The sequence below is a fragment of the Mauremys reevesii genome, linkage group 5 (assembly GCF_016161935.1).
Source record: "Mauremys reevesii isolate NIE-2019 linkage group 5, ASM1616193v1, whole genome shotgun sequence".
NCBI lineage: Eukaryota > Metazoa > Chordata > Testudines > Geoemydidae > Mauremys > Mauremys reevesii.
In genome coordinates, this window is record NC_052627.1 from 26,497,892 (window position 1) to 26,523,953 (window position 26,062).

The 26,062-nt window shown below is 40.4% G+C and overlaps 1 long non-coding RNA gene across 1 annotated transcript; it reads right to left on the reverse strand.

Annotated features, from left to right (window-relative positions):
* Nucleotides 1-386: 386 nt before the first annotated feature.
* Nucleotides 387-23,619, reverse strand: LOC120406829. Its single transcript, XR_005599617.1, has 3 exons — nucleotides 23,427-23,619; nucleotides 2,599-2,669; nucleotides 387-1,101 (listed from the first exon to the last, which is right to left on the reverse strand). It is a non-coding gene; the product is annotated as an uncharacterized LOC120406829 (long non-coding RNA).
* Nucleotides 23,620-26,062: the final 2,443 nt, after the last annotated feature.

Sequence of the window (26,062 nt, forward strand, 5' to 3'; positions counted from 1 at the left end):
CAAATCAAAGTGTAAGGAGCAGGTGGTAATATTATGTCAGAGGAGGGGAGCAGCAGTGCAAACACTCTGTTTATTAGCATTATTCATAATATTTCTACCACAAGCAGCATTAGACTATTTACTATTCACCATAAGGGTATAAAAAGCGCATTCAAGCTTAAAAAAATCAGTGACAAGTTGCCCTGTACCCAGCATTTTTCTCTGGCAGAGATAGAAAAAGCCATTCCTAAAACTCAGCATGCCATTTTTTAATTCACACTTACATTTCCACTTGAAGAGGCAAGGCAAAACAAACTATTCCTCTCTGAGAAGCACCATGGGAATAAGTTCCCTCCCAACTTTAATAATTACCAGACAAAAGTGTTTCTCCCAATCCCTCCTCCAGTCTGAATATGGCCTGCTTATAAGGTCATAGTTTTGTACTCCTTTATTTGCATAATTCACAGATGTCAACCTGCTGGCCGACTGTGTCCCACAGAATCACAGCCTTTGTTTTCTTTGCAAATCTTTCCCTTTTCACAGCTGTAATTAGAGCTACGTTGGTACAAAAATTGGTAGGTAAAGACCAGCACTCAGCACTAAATAAATATTATAATAATCCTCAATTCAAAATACTCCCCAGGTTGGTTCTGCCTACATCTTCACAATTTAAAGCTGCATATGGGTATGTGTGTTTAGAATAATTGTATTTAACTATAGGATAGCTAGAGGAAATTCAAACAGCTGTTTTAGTGCCATTTAGTACTTCAACATTTTACTCACAATAAATAAGAAAAAAAAAAAGGTCATTTATGGTGAGCATTGTTAGGAGCATAGAGGTTGCAAACAAAGAAAATTTTGTTTAGATGTTCTGCAGTCATAAGGACTGTACTGGAGAGAGACAAAGTGGAAAATTATTTCCCAATATCGTATAAACACATTGTCAAAATGTATTCCTCTGACTAATTAGCATTGTAAATTATTCAGCTTAATTTTTCCAACTTCATATTGTATTTGGTTTCTTTTCTTTCTTTTTAAAGATCAGGACTGTGTTCATACTTGCAAACAGAATCCTAAACGAAAGCTCTTCTGGGATGATGTTTAGCGAATAGGATACCACCACTAAAAAAAATAAAAATAAAATAAAATGAAGGCCATTTTAGAAAAAAGAGAAAGAATGGCACAGCTTAAATTGCACAGTGTATTCCAGTAAGCCTACACAAACTTCATTATGCTAAATGAACGAATGAAGAGGAGACATTCCCATGATTAAACAGCAGAAATGATGTGCCATCCAAAGCAACTTTTGGATGGTCATGGCATAAATATATAGTATAGACAGTTTTGAAAATAAAAAAAATTGGCCACAACCACCAGAAATAAAATCTGATTCATTAGCTATTCAGATAAACATTTTCTTTCCAGAATTGTACTTTGCATGGGTTTGATCTTCGTGTCAAGGCAAGAACCTATTTTGAGTTAACTACCTTAATGGTTGGTGAACTGCTGATAAGTGTGAGGAGATAATTTTTCCTTTTGCATGTGATTGAACATCATTTCTTTCAATTTTAATCCTGTAGAATTGCTGATTAGTACTACCTTCAATAACACAAGGGTAACAAATATTCACTTCAGATAATTTTAGATTATCAAAATTTTAGATGACTGAGTAAGTTGCAGACAAGCACAACCTATTGTATCTGCAAAGTCGGGTAAGAGATTTCATAATAACAGGCATTCTCAGAAGTTTTCTGACATTTCCTGCTTTTGGTCCAGATAGACATACTGAGAGGAAAAAGATCTCTCATGGCATTTCAACAGTTCCACTTGCATTTGGAACCTGAAAGTGGAGAGGCAGAAAAAGTGAATGTTTGGGTTTGGTTTAGTTTTTGTGTGAAGATTCAGGGAGATGTTATTTTAACTGTCTCTCATAAAAATAGGTTAGATTCTGCCATCCTCACTCTTTTATAGAGTTTCTCTATGGTCTCTTTTTATAACTCTGAAATGAAGTCTGATGTCTGAATCAATACCCTTCTACTAGATCATGTATTCTATTCTATATTGTTGCGCTTTTCTATATCCCGATGAAGAAACAGGTTGCCTTTTTTATTTTGGGGGTCAGATTCTGCAACCCTTACTCATGCTGGGTAGTATTTATACATGCTAGTAGCAGGAGTGGTGAAAGCTTCCTAGAAGCTGGGGGGCCTACTGGAGCCCAAACCGGGGCCCCACCTACGTTCCTCTTGAGCCCCCGCTCCCATGCCACCTCTTCAGCTGAGGCCCTGCCCCATGCTGCCCTGTCTTCTCAAGAACCCCCGCCCCGCTCGCTCCTCTCTGCCCCCTTGCTCACCCTTGTGGATGATAAAAAGTGGTGGGGCTATGGCCTCCTGCATCCCCCCGTTCCGGCACCCCTAATAGTCCCAATAAAGTCAATGAGCCTCCTCATGAATTTGTGCTACAACAGTGGCCTCTTGAATCTTGATTCTGTCATAAAGAATCTCCTTCAGCTTTGGGTTATATGGTATTTGTTCATAATCTTCATTTATAATTATCACTTTCACAAAAGTCTGTTCTCAAAAGCACTTAACTATAGAGTCCATGGTGAAACAACTCCTTTACCTCTATAAGGCCAGCATGGACTACAGAACCTCCAAGTAACTGTCTCAAATGAATGGTGCCTCAGACTTGTACTGCAACAAGAAAAGATAAGAAAGCACCAAGGGGAAGAGCATCATTTGCAGTATTTTACTGTTTAACATCTTCAAAATCTAAAGATTTAAGCTTTGTCTTTCATACAACCATGTAGAAATAATGTTAGTTGTACCTGCACATCTATTAGAGCACTTAGTGTGTATGGGAGAAACAATGTATAAAAAAACCCAAAGAATCAACACCGCCTTTCCCCCTTCCCCTACCCAGATAAACAACCCACCACCAAAAAGAAAACGGATTGAAAGAAAGAACATGAAATACAACATGGCACTGTATGGAAAGAACACACAGTAGATTTGCTCAGAAAGTCAAATGATGTTAGAAAAGACATTCCTTTCCACTAAAAATTATGGTACTTTGTAAAAAACCACAGGTGGATGTGAAGAACAGATATACCTTAACAGACCTGAGTATACGGTACACAGCTGATCAAATGCATTCAGCATACCAGACAGCTTATCAGTCACATAACGCAGACCCAGAGGCAACTGTAGATATATCTTCCCATAGAACCTATCAAGGAACTAGCTGTGTAGACTGCTTTCTCTAGATACAGTGTCACAGAACCAGCACCAACAAATCAAGTGGTTGATGGGTCACATTAGGGAACTTCTGTTAGCTCTCTTCACTTTGGAGAATCCAATAGAAGAGATCTCTTTCCCTTGATAATTGCTCCCCTGTGGTCCAAAAAGGTTTGAATTTGTTGACTATGTTTCTGTTTACTCTCTCTCTCTCTATACACATAGGTGACAACTCTGTTCCAGTTAAGTGATGGAGAGAAAAAAACAAAACTAAGGAATGGCCTGCAGTTATCATCCCTGTGTGGAAAAAAACTACTTAGGATTAAATCATTTCTAATAGTAACTAGTTAATGCTAAATCTATAGCATGTGGCCTGGTTCCAGGATTCAGCTGCTCTGCCTGCTATTCTCAAAAGCAATCAGTGCTGACTGTAGCATGCCCAATGCACTTTAATGACTCTCCCTTGCCAAATTTCACATGGAGAAAATTCAGAAATATCAGAAAAATGGTTACTAGCACTCTTGACAGTTACTAACTTAACATAACCCCACACTAAATTGTTTCTTGCTCTAGATATTATGGAGTGGTATTAGCCACTGTATAGTTAAGGTTGCAATCAAGAATTCAGTACAGCCCTCTTTTTGTCTCCCTGTTAAAAACTCATGAGAATGTATAATCTTAAAATTGGTACATAAGGTCTGGGGACAAAGTGGAATGATTGTACAAATTTGAAGTGAATTGGACAAGGGTAATATGCCATACTGTCTAAATTAGAGACTACTGCATTGTCAAACCTCTACAGCGCCAGAGTTAACGTTATGATTGCTATTTGAACAGAACTTTAATGCTCGTTGTGGACATGCCACTTTAATGCTTAATTTTTATATTGGAATTGGAAAAGGTTCAGAAAAGGGCAACAAAAATGGATTAGGGGAATGGAATGGCTTCCGTATGAGGAGAGATTAATAAGACTGGGACTTTTCAGTTTGGAACAGAGATGACTAAGAGGGGATATGGTAAAGGTCTATAATATCATGACCGGTGTGGAGAAAGGAAATAAGGAAATGTTATTTACTCCTTCTCATAATACAAGAACTAAGGGTCACCAAATTAAATTAATAGGCAGCAGGTTTAAAACAAACAAAAGGAAGTATTTTTCATACAACGCACAGTCAACCTGTGGAACTCTTTGCCAGGGGATGTTGTGAAGTCCAAGACTATAACAGGGTTCAAAAAGAACTAGATAAATGAATAGAGGATAGGTCTATCCATGACTATTAGCCAGGCAGGGATGGTGTCCCTACCCTCTATTTGCCAGAAGCTGGGAATCGGCGACAGGGGACGGATCACTTGATGATGACCTGATCTGTTCATTCCCTCTGAGGCACCTGGCATTAGCCACTTTCGGAAGACTGGATACTGCGCTAGATGGACCTTTGGTCTGACCCAGTATGGCCATTCTTATGTTCTTTTCTAATGGTCTCTGGTTTTTTAACTGTAACATTGTTGAGCGGTAACATGCACTCAGAGGAGTGCTATGTGCCTGCAACTTCTAATTCACTTTAACAGAGTCTTGTGTGGCAATATTAGCTAAATATAGTTCAACCACATGTAACTAGCTGTCCTTCTGTTAACCTAATATCCCAGTTAATTAAGGTTTTATCTCTCTTCTCTGCTCAACATGCAGAGGCTATCCTTAAGTTATTTTTGGTGATTATCAAGACCCAACCACTCGTGTAACACATCTTCTAAAACTGAAAAACAAACACACAAAATTAAGGACCCAACCACACCCAAATGAGTTATGTAATTTATGGACAGCCCCACACTGTTCTCTTGCTAAAATAAAAATACTTGATTTTTATAAACAGCAACAATATTTTTTCCCATAGCACCTGTCATCCAAGGATCTCATAAAAACTTGATAAGCAAGCATCAACACCCTGTTAAGTAGCTAATTATTATTAATAACAATTTTATAGAACTAAGATACAAAGAACTTAAAGGACTTGGCCAAGTATACACAGCAAGTCGGTGGGAGAACCAGAATTATAATGAAGGGGTGAAATCCTGGTGTCATTGTAGTGAATGGGAGTTTTGCCATTGATGTCAGTGAAGCCAGGATTTTACCATAGGCATCCATACTTCTTTATTTTAACTACCTTACTACCCATTGGGGATTAAATGAAACTCCACTTCCCCCCAAATATTTTAGATCTCTCTGTACTCTATTGGATACATGAGGATACCCAGATATATACAAAAAGATAATTTAGCATGTTCCAACTCATGTGGCAGTTTATGTGCTACAGTTGTTTTACTTACTACATGTGGAAACATAGCAAGCTGTAGTGCACTCCAGGCAAGCCAGTTCATTTGAGATACTTAAACTTAATAAATGTAAGTGAGGCAGGTTTCCTAAAGTGTCAATTTCTGGCCAAAACATTGACATTTTGTGAATGTTGCTGCCTTACTTAATAAATATAAGTTTGAGTACCTTGAATGGACTGCTCTATTTGGAGTGCACTGCAACTTAAAAATGTTGGTATTGGCAGTAGAGAAGTGTTGAGAAACACCCTTCCTGTTTATAAATGTATCTAGTGAATTATTTTGGTGGAATGCTGGGATTTTTTTTAAAATTTTTCCTTTTATCTTGATTATTTGAAACATGCAAAATTGTTAACAACCTCAGCAGGATAACCCTCAAAGTAAATCTGTAGGAAAAAAAAAAAAGAGGGAAGTGATACCGCACCACTTCTGAAACACAAATATTCAATAGCTCATAGATTGCAGAAAACAACAAATACAGAAACATTAGAGAGGAAAGAGGGTCTTAAAGTTAAGCAACTGGACTGGGACTCAGGAGATTAGGTTCAGTTCTTAGCTTTGCCAGACTTCCTGTGTGATTATCTTGGACAAGTCACATAATTTCTGTGTCTTAGTATCCCCATTGTCTATAAAATGGGGATACTTCTACTACGTCATTTCCCCATCTTCATGTATATAGATTTTGAACTCTTCAGGAGTATGTGTTTGACCAGTACCTATCACAACAGGACCGCAACCTCAGAATCTCTCTGCACTACTGTTATACAAATAAATAGTAATGATAATTTCCACCACCCTGTAAATTATAATTGGTCAGTATCATGTCAATACTTTAGTCTTTATAATCATGGTTGAAATCTTATGGGGGCAGATTTCCTAAATGGAGTCTACATGCAGTTATATTGCAGACAAACAACATTATAAGAATATTAAGGTTCCCAGGTCAAACATTCAAAAGTTAGGAAATGCCAGAATTAAGGTTGCCTGTGTATTATGACATGGTCTTTAATTACATTACCACATTTCACACACACACCCCCGCCCAGGACTCCTGCTTCATTCAGTGTGCACTGCTTACTAAATCTCTACTTGTACAATTTTTTTTTAAATTTTGATTAAATTAATTAAACAAATAAACCCATGTTTTATATGCTACACACCATACAAAACCTGTACTGAATATGAAATTATTAATTTCCTCCGGTGCTTTTCTATGGTCCTCTTGTAGTAGCTGAGTGCTTCACAAACAGTGAATTTATCTTCATAACAATCCTGTGATGTGAAGGGGTGGCACTATCCCCATTTTAGAGTTGGGGAATTGAGGCACAAGGAGATCAAGACAAAAATTGTCTACTCAGTGAGTTCTACAATTCCCCCCCTTTTGACCTTATTCCAGCTAATATGACATGGAAAAATAACTTTATGGTCACACAGCAGTGCTGACATTCATGCCAAATTGGATTCTCCCATGCCCCCAGTCCCATTCAGCATTTCTTATCTTGCATTTATATACAGGACATTTTTTTTCTGCACCCATATGTGCAGCATCCAGCCTATGCTGTAATAAATAATCATCATAAATATCACTACTGATAATGATAAATCATAAGTTATCTTAAGTTTTCATTTCCCTGGATAAACGCACTGAGGTGCAACACTGCATTTTCAGTTCTGACCTGGGGTGAGGGTGCAGCTGTGACACATTTGCTATAGATACTTCAATGGCAATTACCAAACAGTTAATATATCAACTTAATTAAATTCTTACCATGTGGCACAGAATAAAGTGTAACTAGAAGTTAACTGGGACAGAAATAGACAAGAGGATGAATCCAGTGGGTGGAAGCACAGTGAATTACAGTGTATGTCCCATCAGCTGAAAGAATTATGTGCACAGATGAGTTTTTGCTGCAGTATTTTAAGAGGCCCTCCATGTTTTGAGATGATGCAGTGAAAAGCTCAGAATGTCATTGCTCTGGAGGAAAAATTATTCTTCTCCAAGTTTCATTTTTTAAACTTGGCCTCAGGAGGCAACATTTTTGTTTTTAAAGAATATTTGCATGCTCAGGAACATATAAGATTATGCAAGTTCATACTAAAATTACTTGTATTGGTTTTGTGACAGAACTTCTAGAAATCTGGTCAGAGACTAAAACTGTCTCTCTGAAGGCATTCTCAAACTGATCACTATCCTGTCAGCAGTAGATTGGAAGCCTAATACTAGTGATTCCAATTCTTTTCAAGAAACGACCAGTTTAACCAGATTAAGAGCCAGATTCTGGTCTCAGTTCCAACTGAGTGAATCCAGAGTAAATTCACTGAATTTAACAGTGTTACAGAAACTAGAACCTGGTCCCTTGTCTGTAGCAATTAATAATGTCCTAAGTCTCTTTTGCAGTCAACACCTTCTCCTTTCTACCAGAGGAGCAATCCCCCAGCCTTTAGACTTTGCTCAGGAAAGCCACCATTTTCTTCAATTAGCTTTTACATACCACAGAGCATGCAGGCAAAGGGGCTAACTGTATTTAACATGGGAGCATCAATAGCAATGGGGGAAGGCAGGAATAGCATGGATAACCTAAATTCCACAGGAGCTATAGAGAGTCTAAGGGTCTGCATTTGGAATGGTCGCACTACAGGGGACATAAGGCCAGGGAGCTTCCAGCTCACCTCAAAGCCATGCATCTTTGATGGACAGAACTTTGCTTCTGAATCTTTTTACATGCAAGGGTTGGGATATGGCTCATTGTGAAGGGGAACACTCACTGCCAGTGCTGCCTAGTGGTTGGGTGGGAGTGTGAGAAGAGTTGTCTTTCTTCTGGGCATTCCCCTTTTCCACTACTGCTCAGCCCTTTGTCCAGGTCACGTTTTCAAGTGCACCCCTCTTGGGTATGCATAAAGAGTCTAGTAATGGGGAGACCTTATTCATGGCTTCCTCCTTGGGTCAGGGTCTCATGGACCCTTCTATCTTCAGGGTCTCCCCCAAACTGGGTTCCCTGCTGAGGCATAGATTTCTGTGGTTGTCCTTTTTCAGGGGCTGGTAAGTGAGCCCCAGCCCAGCCTTTCCACTCAGCTCCAATCCAGGGCCCAGGCAGCTAAATCTTTCAGCCTTGGGTGCTATGCTGCTGCCTCCCTGGATCACTTCCTACCAGTCCCCTCTCTTCTCACAGGTAAAGTAAAGGATTGAAGATAAACTCTCTGAGCTTCAAAGAGTCACTGGTCCCATCTTTGCTGAGTTGACCAGGTCACTATAACCCGGCGTCAGGCAGCAAGAGGTCCTATGGAGCTCCTTTCCAAGAGCTCCAAGTGCAGGTCAGCTCATCTCCATGGTCTGCCTGCTACTCTACTTCCCTTTTTGAGCTCCTCCTCCAGTCTGTGCAGGCTTTGTAGGTATGGTGGTGTGGGGCTGCCTGAGCCCAGACCAGCTGCTTAAGCACTGCCTCACCAGCATGGGGTTTGTCTACCCCACTAGAGTCATTATTAGGTAAGTTTTTAAGTGTGCAATATTAATGAGATTTGGGATAAGTGCCTAATTAAGAATTTTTTCACCTCTTCTGGGAGCTATGATCTACTACAACATGATCCACTTAAACATAATTTAGCTCACAGATCATTGAGTTGATTGACTATTGGTTCCTTCTCTCAGGTCAATATGCAGTAGATCAGTGTGTTAAAAACCCTTTCAACATATACACTGAAAACTCATACACAATAACCCATTTTACAAAGAAAAGGACATTGTCTATTTTTGTTTGCCAAATAGCCAGCAATACTTTTAGCCTCATTATGAACAAATTAATTAACTGAAAAAAAAGTATTTTGTTTACTGTAGTTGATTGTTACATGAAAGGAGTATAAAAGGAATCTAAAACCCAGTATGCCTCCAAAATGAAATATACTTGCAGCTTGAGAACAGTTGAAACAATTTTTAAAAAGTTACTGTGTAAAATATTTATTATATCAACTAATTCATTGTTACTTCATGCAAGAATTTGCAAGGCACTTTACAAAGCCAGGTGCCTGCCTCAGAGAGACCAAAATCTGCAATGTCTTATACACACGCTTAACTTTTGCCATTTAAGTTTGCCCATTGAGTTGGACTCTTTGTTCCAGCTGAACTATACTTGGTGCAGAAATAGGTGAGCAGGAGCAAAATCAGCTTTAATCCACCTTTGCACCCAGCCCTTGTGATTTTGCTAACTGTTAATAAAACTGTAATACAGAAGACATAGGTGCAAAGGTGGTGTAAGATGTGCTCCACGTCCTGCACACATCCTCTCCCTTGCTGACATGGGGCTGGTAGAGGGCCCAAGTAGAGCTATTCAGAAATAGAGTCTTATAATGGTGGAATAGAGCTAGTCGGTGGAGTGCAGAACCTGGCGGTCATAGTGCAATGGGAATACTGGCAGGTCAGTATTTTTTGCAGGGTCAGGGACCTAACTAGACAACACAGTGACAAAGAAGTGGAGGAAAGAACTAAAAACATGTCTAGTGTTTTGATTTTAGTTTATTTTTTTTATGATTTTTAAACCCTTGTTTGTTTTCTTTTGTTATTGTTTATCCTTTATCTATTTGTTTCTATTGATTATGAGGTATACTGTGCCCCGCTCTCATGTGGGTGCACAGTTATAGGGAATCAGATTAAAAACTCCCCTTTTATGAGGCCAGATTAAGAACCATCCACAATCAATCCCCTTGGACTCAAGCGAGAGTAGGGGCTTCTTTTGAGACACACCCGGCTAGCAGAAAAGGGGGTGGGATGTGAGGAGTTCGTGGAGTTGTAGCTTAGTCCTCCCTCCACTCCCCCTGCTATCCAGCCGGAATAGTGTTGATGACAGGAGGAGGAGTATGCGGCCACTGTGCCAGGAGGCTACTAAGTTATTCTTTCTCCAAGTGTAACTGGTGTTCTCCTGCATCGTGGGACAGCTCAACATTGCTCCCAGGGCAGGACTGTGCATTATGGTGAAAATTTTCTTTAAAAATAGGTGCCTACAATAAGACTCCTAAATCCTTCTTCGTGGGACTTGGGAGCCAGACTTTAAAGACTTTATTTCAGAGTAGCCACCATGTTAGTCTGTATCTGCAAAACAGGAGTACTTGTGGCACCTTAGAGACTAACCAATTTATTTTATTTTATTTTTATTTTTTAATTTTATTTATTTTTATAAATTGGTTAGTCTCTAAGATGCCACAAGTACTCCTGTTCTTTTAAAAAACTTTATACAATTTTCAAAACTGAACAATCTAGTGCCATATTTGAATGGCTATAAACACAAGCCAATTTTCTATTTTGATGCAGTTCTCTCCTTTCCTATCTGCATTTTCAGTCTGTTTTTATTTTAATTATAGCCCTTGTTGCCTAGCCCTTACTTCCTCTCTTTTTTTAAATTCTTTCCAATATTCCTTTACGTTTGTAGGAAGTACACTTCTATTTTGCCAGCCAGCCACGCAATTACCATCCCTCCAGTTTTATCTCTCCCTTTTCTTTTGCAGTATAACTCCGTGTCCCTCCCCCAGCTTACTCTCAATATTTCACTCCTAATAGTCATTTCCCACCCACTGATCTCTGCCCAACTCCCCTTTCCTTTGCATAAACAGTCAGGTCACTGAAGGTTGGGCCTTCTGCTGTCTTTGTGGGGTGGGAACAGGCTTTAGGGACTGTGAACACATATCCATGAAGCTCTAGCAGCTTCCTGACATTTCTTTTCACTATAGTTCTGTGAATAGTAATGTAACAACCCTCTTCCCATATTTCAATACAAGGGATCGGATCCAAAGTTCACTGATTCCAGTGGCATCCTCTTCACTGTCTTCAATGGAGTTTGGCTCTGACCCTAGAGTTCTTAAAAACAAAAGAAAATTTGGAAAGGTCACTGAGCTGCATCGGATTCTGTCAGATATGATACACCTATCCAGTGTTCAAACAATGCTCTACTCTGCTCCATCCTAGTGAATGTTTTTTTGAAAAAACTACAGCAATATGATAGCTAGAAACATCTGAAACCTCACATGGGCCTCTAGACTGGCAGATGCAATTTCTTGTTTCTTTGTAATATTTTTTTTCAATAGTTTTCAACAGTATACTCTCAGGAAGTGGTAAAACCAAATTATATCAAAACCACAAGAATGTTTGATGTAAGTCACAAGAATTTACTATGCATATGCTATTTTTAAAAATGAAAATGTAAAGTAAAAGACAGAAAAGGGAGGAAAAAATTATAATAGCAAAAACAACTATATATTTATAAACTTGGATCCACTCCTACTTGTCAATGATATTTTTATTATCATGAATTTTTTTTTTTACACTTCCTTCCCATTGTCTTGGAAAACAATATTAGAAGTACTGCAAAGGTTGTCAGGCCATTACAAGCAGAAGGAATTTGCTCACAAGGTTGGATACACATGACTCTTTTTGTGGAAGTAATATGAACTTGTTCCTGCACAAGTAACAATCTATGCATAGCCCTATAATGTGCTCCAAACCCATGACTAGATCATCTGTTGCAAGCCAGCACTTCCTGGCTAATTAGTGTTGAAGTTAGACCTGTAAGCATTCTCTGACAAATAACAAGACTTCAGTTCTTCTGACTGTCCTCCTCTCAGCCCCAATCTAGCACAGCATTCAAGCATGTGCTGAACATTAAGCCCAGGTGTAGTCTTTTGTGCTTTGCTGGATCACGGCCCTGTGATGCTGGCAAACCAAGTGCCAGTTTTTCACAACGCTTTAGGCGTCAGCCAAGCACTAACAAATTTATTGCTGGAAGTCAGCCTGTTTCACCTGGGTGTTAGTATGGTGAAGATAGGTATTGGATTTATAATGATGCATTTACTGTTTAGACTTTATGAAACGCTTGTAAATTGCTGCATGCATTAATCTCACATATCTTTATCACATGTTATAAGGTAATATTTAAGTTTTTGCTTTATAAATATAGAATCTGTTTGCTCTGAAATGGTGAACCCTGTCAGGAGGAATAACCTCCTGCTCATCAAGAAGGCTATCAGAACTAAATGGGCCATAGCAGGACATTACAATACCAACTACCACTAAGTTGAGCATTATACCTGCCTCTGTATTTTCCACTCCATGCATCTGATGAAGTGGGTTCTAGCCCACGAAAACTTATGCCCAAATAAATGTGTTAATCTCTATGGTACCACAAAGACTCCTCGTTGGTTTTGCTGGTCCTGAGGTTGGTCCTCATGGTCATGAACTACTCCAGACAGCATGACAAGCCCAACTTCTCCAGAGCTTGATTTTCAGGGGTGCTGAGCACCTTCCATTCCCAGGGAAGTAAATCAGAGTTATGGGTGCTCAGCAGCTCTCAAAACCAGGCCCCTGCTGTCATGCGCTCAGTCCAATTGTCGGAAGGACAGTCCCTTTCCCATCAGTCAGATAGGGGAATTCAAATCTAATTATTCAGCTCTGGTAACTTTGACTAATAACTGCCACAGGTATCTAAATTGACTCCACAGCATTTCTGCAATATGTGGCAAATTGCAGGGTCCAATGATGCAGCAAATAAAAATCATATATAAACAGATCATCGGAAATCATTGGGGTTGCAGAGAGGTAGATAATGGCAGAATTTCAATGTAATGCACAGTACACTCTTACACAAGTTACAATGTAACAGGTTTATTTTCCCAGCATTTTTCCTAGGCATATAATATAAATAATCTCTAAAAACATTGATTGTAAAAGCTGATTCAGTCCACATAGCAACAAAGCATTCTAGTCTACCTATCATCATGCACAGTTGCCATTTGAGAGATGATACAGATGAGGTGTTTGTCTCCTAATAAAATAATTACCTTTTAAATACTGTGTGTGTGGAGGGGGGAGGGGGCAACATGCAGCAATCTCTCACTGTCAAACTTGACTAATTAATCTTTGCTCTAATAATTATTGCTGATGGCTGTATAAGGTCATAAAAAAACAAAAACCAACACCTTTCTAGAATGATATGTAGAATAATATAGATGTATTTCCAGCTACACCGGCTCTGAGAAATGGTAAAACAATTCGACACGCTAGAGACATCCACAAATGCAGGGAAGGTGGAATTGCAGAACGGCGCTGTGGTATTAATGTGTGCAAATCCAAATGGTATTTGTCACAACTGCTTAGTTAACTTCCCCAGTGGCAAGTTTCTGGAATTAAATGCAAAAAAGGCATATGATCATGTAGTCTTTCATACCAAGCTCTGAAGCAAGTAATGCAATGAGAAGATTTCAGTTCAGTATGTGAGCTTTGTCATTACTAAAGACTGAGCTAATGCAGTAGACAAGTGAAGGACACCAAAAAATGTCTTATATGAGAAAGCAGGGGCTCTATAAAGCAGTTACTTTTTTCATATTTTAACTGCACAGTATAACCTTGAGTGGACTAGAGACAGGGCTTTCTCTTATGAAGTATTGATAAATGCTCTTACTCCAACATATGCCTTTGGCATCCTTTTGGCAAAGCTCCATGTGTTGGTTTCTTTTTTAGTTTGGAGTTACTTATAATTACTGAATATTGGGAAGTAAGTTAGAGTTTTTTTTTCTTTTAATGACAATTTGGACAATGACATTCATGTTTTATAGACTCATAGACTTTAAGGTCAGAAGGCACCATTATGATCATTTAGTCTGACCTCCTGCACAATGCAGGTCACAGAATCTCACCCATCCACTTCTATAACAAACCCCTAACCTATGTCTGAGTTATTGAAGTCCTCAAATTGTGGTTTGAAGACCTCAAGCTGCAGAAAGGCCTTTAGTCACAGGTGCCAATTAAATACACAGTAATTAATTATTAAAGCTCATTTATTATAGGCTAAGATTATTTTTCCAGATATACAGTGACTCTAACATCTAAACTTATAGAAAGTGTGGAAATAACAAAGGAAGCACAAGAAAGAACTAGCTAGAACGTCTCTTTTTTGCAGACAGATTGCCAAAGGCCTCAGCCTTGCAAACACTCCTGGATAACCTCAAACGTATCTCATGCTATTTGTTACATTGGTGCCAATGGGTTAACTCACAGGGAGTAAAGGTAAGAACATCCCTAAATATTTGTAGAATCAGGACCAAGGCCTTTAATATTTTAGGTACATTTTTTGTATTTGTGGAAGGAGGTAAATTGACAGAATTGGAGATTGAAGACACTGATTTATGCTCTGAGCATGTACCACTCATGCAAGGCAGTACAAACTTTCATACACCAGAACTTCAATGTGTCTCAATGCTTTTCCTGAGCACCCACCTAGTGCAAAGGAGCAAGCTAATGCCCAATGTGAGAGTCATTTCTGTGACATCCATTATGAAAATTCTGTAGAAGTGAACAGAGTTGAACCAATACGATTACATAGAAATGTGTTAAAGTTCTATAAAAAAATCACTCCACAAACCTATTGTGTTTAATAGAAAATGCTATTTTAAATTATCCTATATTGGGGAAATATAATTCCCTATTAAATGCATTGTAAAGGCTCAAAATTATAACTTAATTTTCTATTAAATTCTATAAACTTTCCTATAAGGTGCGGGCACTTGTCTAATAGCTTGTCTACACAAATAATTAGTCTGTGGCAAGATAGTGTGTGACTCTACCCTGCACTAATCTGCCACATACTAACTGTCCAAGTAAACCCTGTTGACGCGCACTAACAGATTGTTAATGTGTATCAACAGGGTCCCCATGAACAGTTAGCATGCAGCAGGCTAGTACGCGGTAGATTCACATGACAACTTACTGTGAACTAAAAGTTCATGTAGATAACCACTAATAAGTCCACTGAGGTCACCAAATTGTTTCAGACAGGGTGCCATCAAATGATAACAATATAGTATCACAACTGACATGAGCTAGATATTTTACTGGTGACCTGCAGCTGAAGATTATGTATACAATTTCTAAATCCCCAGAGCCACCCAGTCCCCCTTCAAATTCTCCTGAGCAGGAATTCAGATTTATCTATTTATTAACATTTTACCTACTGTGATAAAATGCTTGAGACATTACATCTCATTGTCAGAATGTCCTTGGAAGAAAGCAGAAAAATATAGAATCATATTACACTTTCAGGCCATGTAGGCCATGGCCATAAAACTCTTTCCAATAAAGTTAGATGAACCCACATTATGCATAGCATTTTAATATTTTAGAAACATATACTTTTATCTATATAATACCTTGTCATACCATTTTTCAGTATTAACAACTGAAGGTTCTATGCAATCTGGGGTGAATTTAAGAAGGAAAATATTAAGATACAAGATATTTTTCCAATCAGCAGCATGCTAGCATGAAACCTTCTGGAAAAAGTTTTGACTCTGATATTTGTCACTTTCTCTCTTTGATAGCATTATTGTTGGCTACCATAAATGCCTGTGTGACTTTGGATGAATCACTCTGTGCCTCAGTTTCCTCATCTATAAAATCGAAACAAATAATATGTAGGGAAGTTGAGGCTAAAATAATTTATTGGAAAAGTGCTCTAAGATCATTGCTTTATTCTTATTACCAACACTAATTAAATGAGAATATACTTCTGTCCAGAGGGTCTCCGGTGGCCACCAAATCTGTTAGATTTCTGTGGTTACTCTTGGTTTGGTTTTGTTCATCCGAGCCATCTACTGGCATCGATTATGCTACCATTTATTATGGTTATGGACAAAACAAGGTGGGTTCTGCAAAATCTTTTTGGTTGTTTTTTGTTTTGCAGAACAGCTCCCAAAAGTTTGCATCTAAATCCCAATTTATCTGAATCTCTGAAGTCTGAAGCATTGTATAAATCAGGGGTTTTCAAACTGAGGATAGGGACCCCTCAGGGGGTCACGAGGTTATTACATGGAGGGCTGTGAGCTATCAGTTTCCACCCCAAGCCCCACTTTGCCTCCAGCATTTATAATGGTGTTAAATAGATAAAGTGTTTTTAATTTCTAAGGGGTGGGGGGTCACACTCAGAGGCTTGCTGTGTGAAAGGAGTCACCAGTACAAAAGTTTGAGAACCACTGGTTTAAATGGTTCCAGGTGTTGGTTCATCTGCATATGAGGTAGCATTGACTATTTCCACTGGCTATATCTGGATGGATAACAGGAGGTTCGATGTTTGCTAATACAGAAAGCCACGGTAGAGGTGTTGATTTTAAAATTCCTGTGATTATTCACATGGTCTGATTCAGCTGCCTATCCACAGGTTGGGTGTGGCAGCTTCTTGTCCACATCAGTGCATAGTACTCTGCAATGGACGACACCAGGGAAAAGGCCAATGTTCATATCACTGGGGCTGGTGATCCCCAGCTTGTTCCCCCTAACTTTTGAATAAAGTTGACATGAGCCTTCACTTTAGAGGCTACTTTCTAAAGTGTGGTCAAGAATGACACCAAGATATGTTGGTGTTGTATCATAACACCCAGTTTGACCAGAAAATTCAGAGTTTTGTGCAATTCTATTGTCAAGATGGAAATCGGTTTGCTTGGATCTGGTCTCAGCTACCACTCTTGGAAGTACTCCTAGAAAAGGATACTGCTTTCATCAATCTGTCAGCAGCATATGACACAAGCTGGAAGGGTGGTCTGCTACTGAAACTGCAATAGCTTATCAGATGCAAAATCAGTCCCCCAAAGCACATCCAACAGAAGGGGAAGACACGTTCAGATACACTATCAGCTGACTACGTTTTAACTTTACAATAATGATGAATCCTGGGCAACACTGTTCAAGGGCCTTGAGGTATGAGCTACAATGGCTTAGAAGGCTCAGCATAAGAAAGAACTTCTATTGCCTTATTGCTTTGGTATGAAAGACTCCGTAGGATATAAAGCGATTGACTAGGGAATAAGAAGAAACAAGTTGCGATACAGCTTGGGATGATGCTTTGTGAAACAAAGTGTTCAAAACTGAAATTACTTCTGATTCATTTTTTTTTCTTGTGAGCCATCTTTTGTTAAGGTGGAGGTTTTGAAATAATCTTTTATTTCAAATTAATCACCCTGGCAAAATTTTCCAGGTAATTCTGAGGGAAACAATGAGCAGCATTCAGGGAAATAATCAGAAAAGAAAAAGCAATGAACAGAAAATATTGAACCCCCATGAGGCTAGAATTACACATAAAGAAATAACACCGTTTCTTGGACACAACAGAAAGGAATTGAAAGTAAAGATGTATGCAACTAAATTCTTAGAAACTAGGGAATAGAGCAATTAGGCTATAATATTTCATGGCCTTGATCCTGCAGAGTGCAGCAAGGAGCACAAAGGTTTTTTCACCCCATTGCAAATGTGAGCTGAGGCTGTATGTAGAAAAAGCCAGGTTAAGCCCTAAGCATAGTCCCCTATATTAGCCACAAGTATATCTCAAGCATCTTACACACTTGCTCCCATGCCCTTAAGAGCACATGGTAAAAGTAGATGGGGTGTGAGGGCAGAATGGGCATGTTTGAGGAGACATGGGCTTACTGGTGATCTTCAAATAAATGCCTCCCTTCTCTAGCCCCTGAATGTGGGCTGAGAACATATCATTCTTGATTTTTTTTCTATGACTGACAGGTCAGGTATTGGTAGGAACAAGGAGGAAAAGATTTCAGCACAGGCATATAGGAAGCAGACCAGTCATAATCCTGTCATTCCTTTTGCAGAGAGTCGATCATGGTTCACAGAACTAGCTGCCTAATGACTTTTTGGTCTGGTCAAATTATCTCCCTGTCCTCTGAACTCCTTTGTGGTAACTCCTAATGACTTGCAATAACACCTACCAGAACTGATCACTTGTCAGCCCCTTGCTGTTGAACTCCGCCAATAAATTGCTCAGGATTTGAGGCGATGCTCCCAAGCACTGAACTTAAAGTCAATAGGAGCGTTATAGGCTTTTCTACCTTCCCTGCAGGAGAGAAATAGCTGCAAGTTTGTTTTTTGGAACGTCATTGATTGGTATAATGTTTGAACAAAGTGCTGACCTGATGATCACCATCTCCACATGATCAGGATTTATGAGTAGAAAAATCAATCATATTAGCAACTAGTTACTTTACTGAGCCAATCCCCTATTGTTAACTACTTGTATTGCCCTATAATCCAGTTCTAGTTGTACAGCACAGAAAAATGAGACTGCACAACCAGTTTAGCCACAGTTATAATTTAACCCGGTGGTTCTCAGCCTTTCCAGACTTTTGTACTCCTTTCAGGAATCTGATTTGTCTTGTATACCTCAAGTTTCATCTCACTTAAAAACTACTTGCACTGCTTGCAGATGGTATAGTGCTTACAAAAGGTGTTTTTTTTTTTCATTTAAACTGGCAAGGCTGGAACTCAGAAAGCTTTCTTTAAAAAATTCTACTGGCTTACCTGCATGCACAGGGGTGTTTTGTCTTCAAACGTCTTTGCAAATGCACCAGCTTCATGCCGCTATTTGATAGAGTTTCTCCCCAAAGGAACCACAAAGCTTGAGGTGGATCACTATTTGTAGATGTGAACCCAAAAGCAACAGATTCCTTGCAGAACTGATGTTTTTTTTCAGTCAGTCATTTTCAATTTCTGACAATTTTCACTGTTGCCGTTATAGCCACTTCTACCTCATTTTAAAAATCTATCCATTTTTATATTGCAACCACATACACACCATGACAACTTTAACCTCATTAACATGCTTGCACACATCAGTAAATGACATAAAACGCATCTAATACACTGTGTATACGCAAGTTACATTGCTGTATAATATAGTATATAGAGCAGTATAAACAAATAATTGTCTGTATGAAATTGTAGTTTGCACTCACTTGGCTAATGCTTTTTATGTAGCCTGTTGTAAAACTAGGCAAATATCTAGATGAGTTTATGTATCCCCTGGAAGACCTCAGCATGTACCTCTGGTTGAGAACCACTGATTTAATCCAGTTAATTCAGCTGACTGACAAAATACATCTATTTCAGTGAATTACAGCAGCTCTAGCGAGAGAATCAGACTATATTTGAATCATAGAATATCAGGGTTGGAAGGGACCTCAGGAGGTCATCTAGTCCAACTCCTTGCTCAAAGCAGGACCAATCCCCAACTAAACATTATTTCACTTTCTTTTTTTGTTTGTTTTTAAAATACTTGTTTAAATAAAGCTCTGAGGCTATAGGGAACACCAGCAGCTCCTAGTATTTTAGAGCATCACAAGTGTGTTGCAAGCAGACTGCCTCAAGGAAGGACATTAATGGACACCATACTATCCAGCCAGGCTACTGGGTCCAAAATATGAGCAAGACAGGTCTGCGGCATTTGGAAAATTACTTAAGCTTAAGCTTGCAGAAGTGATCTAGAACTTTTACTAAGAGCTTCACTCAACTTTATGAACAGAATGAGACTCCTGTAATCCTTCCAAAAAATTCACCCTCAAGAGGCTATTATAAGACAAAACACAAGCTAGAGTCATTCAATTATCAGAACAATCTTGTTGGCTGACCCAGCTATGAGAAACTTTTGACAGAGGGAAAGATTTCACAAAAGAAAAACTCCAGGTAAAGAAGATATGGAAAAAAGTTATGTCCATAAAACTTTTGAACATGCTTAAGCTCTTATTCAGGTAGTGTGTAGGACCTTTCTTGGGCCATATGTACCGTGAGGAATTTTACTCTTAGGGTTCAAAGCAACTTTGCATTTGAACTAAAAGAAGATACAGGCATTAGTAAAGAAATTAAATGCAAGAAATGAGAGGTATTGTACTGAACCCTCTTTGCACTCCAATGCTTGATTTTTTTCTTTAACCTCCCTTCCCCGCCATCACCCATGCAGTCCCACTGGTAGTAGCAATGATGGAAACACTAGTGTAGGCCAACCTCAAAGGTTTTAGCCATTTTGTCATTTAACCCTACTCAGTGCAAGCCTAGGTAATGTGATGGTTAAACCTCTGATAGCTGCCTATGTTCCATCTACTCTAGTGCTTCCACTTCTGCTACTGGCAGTGGAGTTGCACTGGGGGTACCGATAGTGGCAAATTTTAAACAAAAAACACTAGTGTCAACAGGAGCTAAATATAAGTTTCACTGCCAGTGTTTGAGGAGCAGAATAGGAAGTGAGGTCATGTGGAGGACACCCTCTTCTGCTATGGCTTCTTCTACAGTGCTCAGCTGTACTGGCCAAAGACATGAACTTTTACAATAGCCAGCAGGCAGGGCAATGCATCTTAGCACCTATGAAGAGTTAATGATTAACCATTTGCGGGTATTCCATACACCGCAAGGACCCTGCAAGGCTGGGCAAAGGGATTGTGTCTATAAACCTTATTTGGGTAGGTATTTTGGTCTTTGTTTTCCATTTGGTGGGATAAATTTATATACATACCAATACATAGAAAGATATAAATTAGTCACAAAATAACTGAACTCTGCTCTCATTTATTCCAGTTAAAAGTCATATTCACACTGATGTACGTGAGGGCAGAAACTGGACCAATAGAGGACATTAATGCCAATGTAATTAAATTGTGCTGATTTGGAATTCATTGGAACAAAATGAGTATTGTCTAGTGGACAGGGGACGGGACAATGTTTTCTAGATTCTTCTGGTTCAAATGGAATTCTCCACTTTAAAGAGTGGGATTCAGACTGGAATATTTTAGGTGCACTCTAATTCCACTCAGTGTTCCAAAGTTAAAAAGGGAGAAGACAGGTGGAGATGGAAAGGAAAATGTAGTCAGTTAAGAACTGGGCACTTCTAGGATGTATTAAAGTGGAAGTCCTATAAGGCAGATAAGGCAACTCATTGATAATATTGAAGGCAGTGGAGTTACACTGATGTCAAATTGGTGAAACCAAGAGAAGAATCAGGCCCCACATGTGTTTTCAGGTATGAAGGAAAGAGTGCTACAATGATGGATCACAACAATGTTTGATTAAAGCCTGGAGATGTTTCTGGCAATAGGCTGACTTCAGGGTTTAGCAGATGTGTGCACTGTGCCCCAGGCATCCTCACTTGTTACCTTTCACCAAGTGAACTCATGCCAGTTTATTCTGTAGTCTCCCTTCCATCCAATTTCCCATCCATATTATCACTCTCTCATTGACTCCAGTATCAACTTATGTAAAACTTTAATCTAAGCCTCAGGTCAGATCTAGGTCAATTAAGATCTATAGCCTCACCAGCCTCTAATTTCTTTGTCCCACTTGCTCCTCTATTAGTTTTATCAGATGCCTGTGAAAAGGCCTAATGGCTGTAAACCCATGACTTTAGCTACTGCTTAACTGACTTTGTATCTAACAAGCTAACCAGTTTATCCTTCATGAATAATTCTATAATCTCTCCCTGCACAGCAGTTAGATTTATAAGGCTGCTGCTCTCTGATTCACAGCTATTTCTTTTACTGATGACTTGCAAAACATCAGCCTCCTTGTACCATCTTAGCAGGCCTACTGCTAGCAAAGCTGTTCCCCCAGCGTGTCTGCTTGGTTGGGCCTCCCAGTTCAAAGCCAGGTTTCAGTATGTGACCTTCCCCTTCCCCATTCTCCTCAAACAGTTCTTTCCTACCAAAGGGGTAGGAAGTAGGGAGAGACAATAGCACATGGGACCAGAGTTGGTGTCTTCTGAGAGTTAGGGGAAAACGGAGGTTTCCTTCCAACCAGAAGGAGTGGAAAACCAGTGTTGTGCCCTACGGAGGCTTTTTGTCAGAACAAAGCAGCTTTCATTCCATGCCATCTGGACTGGATCACTAACAAACATCACACTGAGATTTCTCTTTCTCCCTGATGAGGTGAAATCCCCTTTACTCAGAGCCTCAGGGAGGCTGCAGGTTTGGCATCACGGCCTAAAGTGACAATGCATCCCAGCAATACCATCTTGGCACTTACTGAAATTTTACAGAGATGCATCAATAGCCATGCCAGTTCCTTACCTAGTAATCTTAGGACAGTATCTCATCACCAAGACCAGTCTTTTCCAAAATGCCTTGTACCACATTTTCTATCATCCATGCCATATTTTTTTTATAATTAATCATTTGTTCCATTGTATTATCAGTTGTAAACATCCCAGCAAAGTAGACATTCAGCTTCTTTACAATTGCTATGTCCTCCACCAGGAGGGCATCTTCACTGCGGTTCAAGGGGCCTATTTTTTACCTTTTTCTTTATCACCAGGGCTACAAGCCTTGGTAACAGGGAAAATGGAACATCTATTTACGTGAGTGAGGTGTGCAGAGATCTCAAGATGGACCAATTAGCAACTATTCTGTCTTGTTAGCATTCAGTTTGGAATGGAATAGAAAAGGCAGATCCAAGGATCACCTGCATGTGATACTGGAAACAACGAGCTCAATTTGATACTGCCTAAGGGAAGCACATAATTATAAGACAGTATGGGTCCCAGAATGGAATCCTGTAGAGCCCCAGAAATAATGAATGTTACCTTGAAGATAAAGGGGCTTAACTGCAATATGCTGGCTTCACTGAAAGAAATAGAATTCATGCCATGCTAGATAATCCAGAGGAGATCATTAATCTCTGCTGCAGAAACTGATGGTCATTGATATCAAACAAGGCAGACAAATCCTAAAATAGTAGGAGATTAACATGGCCTTGTTCAACAGATATGTGGAGGTAACACTGTGGGATACTGCTATGAGCCAGTACGGGCCTGGTAACAACTGAAAAATAAGAATGAAAATTTATCATATATGTTGCTCACTAGGAGAAGTTCTTGGATCTGATAAGGAAACTACCATCTGGATGATATGAGGGGGAGGAGAAAGACAAAAAAATGGAACAGGAAGAGTGTTATCTACCCTTTCCAATATTCTTTCCATTTGTAATACATAGAGCCCAGCCTAATGTTATTTGTATATGTATACCTATATCTACCATAATCATACAGCCTAGCTGACTAAATACACAAACACACTTTACCTAACCATTACCTGAGCTTATCCAGATCAATTAGTGGTTTTCCTTCCTCCAGGCAGGGGGCAGGGACCAAGACCCTTCTGAGGAGAGTAAGAGTGAGCAAGTTGCTCTATGCTAATACATGTCTTCTTTCACTTCATTGTCTGATGTATTTCCCTGTTTCCCCAATGATATCACAGGCTCAGCTCCCTTGAGTGAGAGGGTGTGAATGGCATTTCTCTCTGACTAGAGTTTGCAGAGGCTGTTCTAAGAACTATGACATCTTTTGTTCTGGAACTCCCTGGTCTGACTCTGCCAAAATTTTACTGCTTTATTTCTTCTCATTTTGGAGAAATATCACTGGATTTTGATGGATTTAAAGTGCATCTTGTGACATTTCTTAGTCTCCAATGGACATTTTCTGAGTTTGAGATCTCATTAGATGGCAATTGGAGTGCTCCCATCAGGCGGCTTTTGGGGTAGTTTACATCCTGGAGTCTCTAGTGCAAGTACAACTGTATTTTTCCAAACCCCATTGTGTCTCTGTATAGGAACATAATCTATAGGTATAAATATTTGCTAGGGGACGTATGTTAAAGCAATAATGCAAAGCACTGACAAGCCTCAAGGCCTGCAAGATAACATCTTAGCTAAATTAATTAAGACATAAGGCCCAAAAAATGCCTTAAGTACAAGCAACTAACCAAGAGTTACCCCGGATCATAAGAGATCACAAGATGGAATGCTGTAATGACTAAACTGCAGGCAAGTAACCACCAGGTGCAAGTTTATACCAGCCTGAGATATTTTAAGTTAGGGATACAACAGATGTCTGACCACAAGGATGCCATGGTAACTAATTGAAGTATATGCCAGCCCTGCACAACTCATAAAGCGGCGAGGGCCGTATTACTCCAAAGAAAACAGCTGAGGGCCGAAACCCCCTTGCCCCACTGAACCACCCCCCCAGTGCCATCCAGCCCCACCGAAACACTCCCCTCACCCCCCAGCACCACCTAGCCCCCTGCCCCCCAGCACCACCTAGCCCCCCGCCCCCAAACACCGCCGAAGGTTGTATTCTTTCAGAACAGCTAACGTTTCGCGACACAAGATGCACAGTATTTTGTCTTTGGAAACAGTACATAAGTATTTATTCGTCCATTCAGTGTTGAAAACTCTGTGCTCTGATTCTATTTTTTTCTTTTTCTTTTCATTTATGGTATCCCTTATGAAGCTCAAGATTTTGTTGAATAAATTCACACACAAGGGAAACATTCACAGTCACACACAAAGAGAAGAGATATCTCATGGTGCAAGGCACACTAGCAAGGCACTGATGGTGTGTGGAAGCCTGTAAAGGGGGAAAGAAATGGCGCGCGTAGGGTGACCAGATCACAGCAGTAAAATAGGACCCGCCCCCTCTCCACTCGGCCCTACTATCACACCCCTCTTCAACCCCCCAGGGGTCACTATATTACTGCACACAGCAGTACCAAAAATTAAAAGACTGAAAATGGATGCCCCCTCCAGCCACCGACTTGCTGCTCACCTCCTCACCCCGCTCCCACGTATAAAGCCTCACCGACACTACCTGCCCACCCGCTCGGCTCATCATCCCCGCATGAAATAAGGGGAGGGGAAAAGGGGAACAGTTTGAAGGGCTTTTCTGTGGCTATGAACTAAGGGGAGAGGAAAGGGGGGCAGTGTGAAGGGATTGGATGTGACTGTCCAACACACAAACAGGGGCCGCAGGGAGCCCGGGGCGGTAGGGGGGAGGCAGTATGATAGGGGCCAGGGATGGGGAAGGTCCCTGGACCAGTGAAGGGGGCAGCAGTCAGGGCATGGCAGGTGCAACACACACATACACAGAGACACAGAGACACACACACGTCTCCTCTGGGGATTTCCTGGCTGCCCACAGACAGTTCAACACCCCACCCTGCCTGATCACTATGGAGGCCTCCCTGGGACCAACCAGAGCAGTATCCGCCCCGCCCTGCCCCCAACCAAGGGGGAGGCTTGGGGGGCATCTCGGCCCAGTCCTCCACCCCCCGCGCTGCAGCTCGAGCCCAGGACGGGTGCCTCTCTCCTCGCTCAGCACTTACCGGCTCTGCCTTGTGCCCAGCGCTTTCCGCCTCAGTGAGCCCCGGAAGCTGCTGAATGCCAGATTGGGGGAGCAGGAGACGTAGACACATGCAGTTCTGGCCGTTAGGGTGTGGCATGCGCGTGGGGCTGTGAGGTGGCCCCCCCCCCCGGGCAGGGGGCGAACCCAGCAGCCCCACCCTGCTGCTTGCCCGCGGGCCACACAGTGAGCCCACGCAAGCCTCGTGCAGCCCAGGGGCTGCATGTTGTGCAGGCCTGGTATATGCTAATAAGCTTGCGGTAAACAGGTTACTAACCTATGTGAGAAGGGCACCCCAATATTAGTGGGGTGAAGAACTGCAAATAAAGAAAAGGGGCCAAAACCCCCACTGAACATGCTTTAGGCATGGTGGCATCAGTATAACACATTAGAAAAGCTGTATCCCAGCCTGTGTGCCTGGGAAGATGCCAGGATATGATGACTGATGACAGTGAGGAGGAAGATAATAACCAACACTTCAGGTGGTTATATAAGGGGCAGTGTAAGTATACGGGTGCTCAGCTCATTCTGTATTATCTCTACCTACCT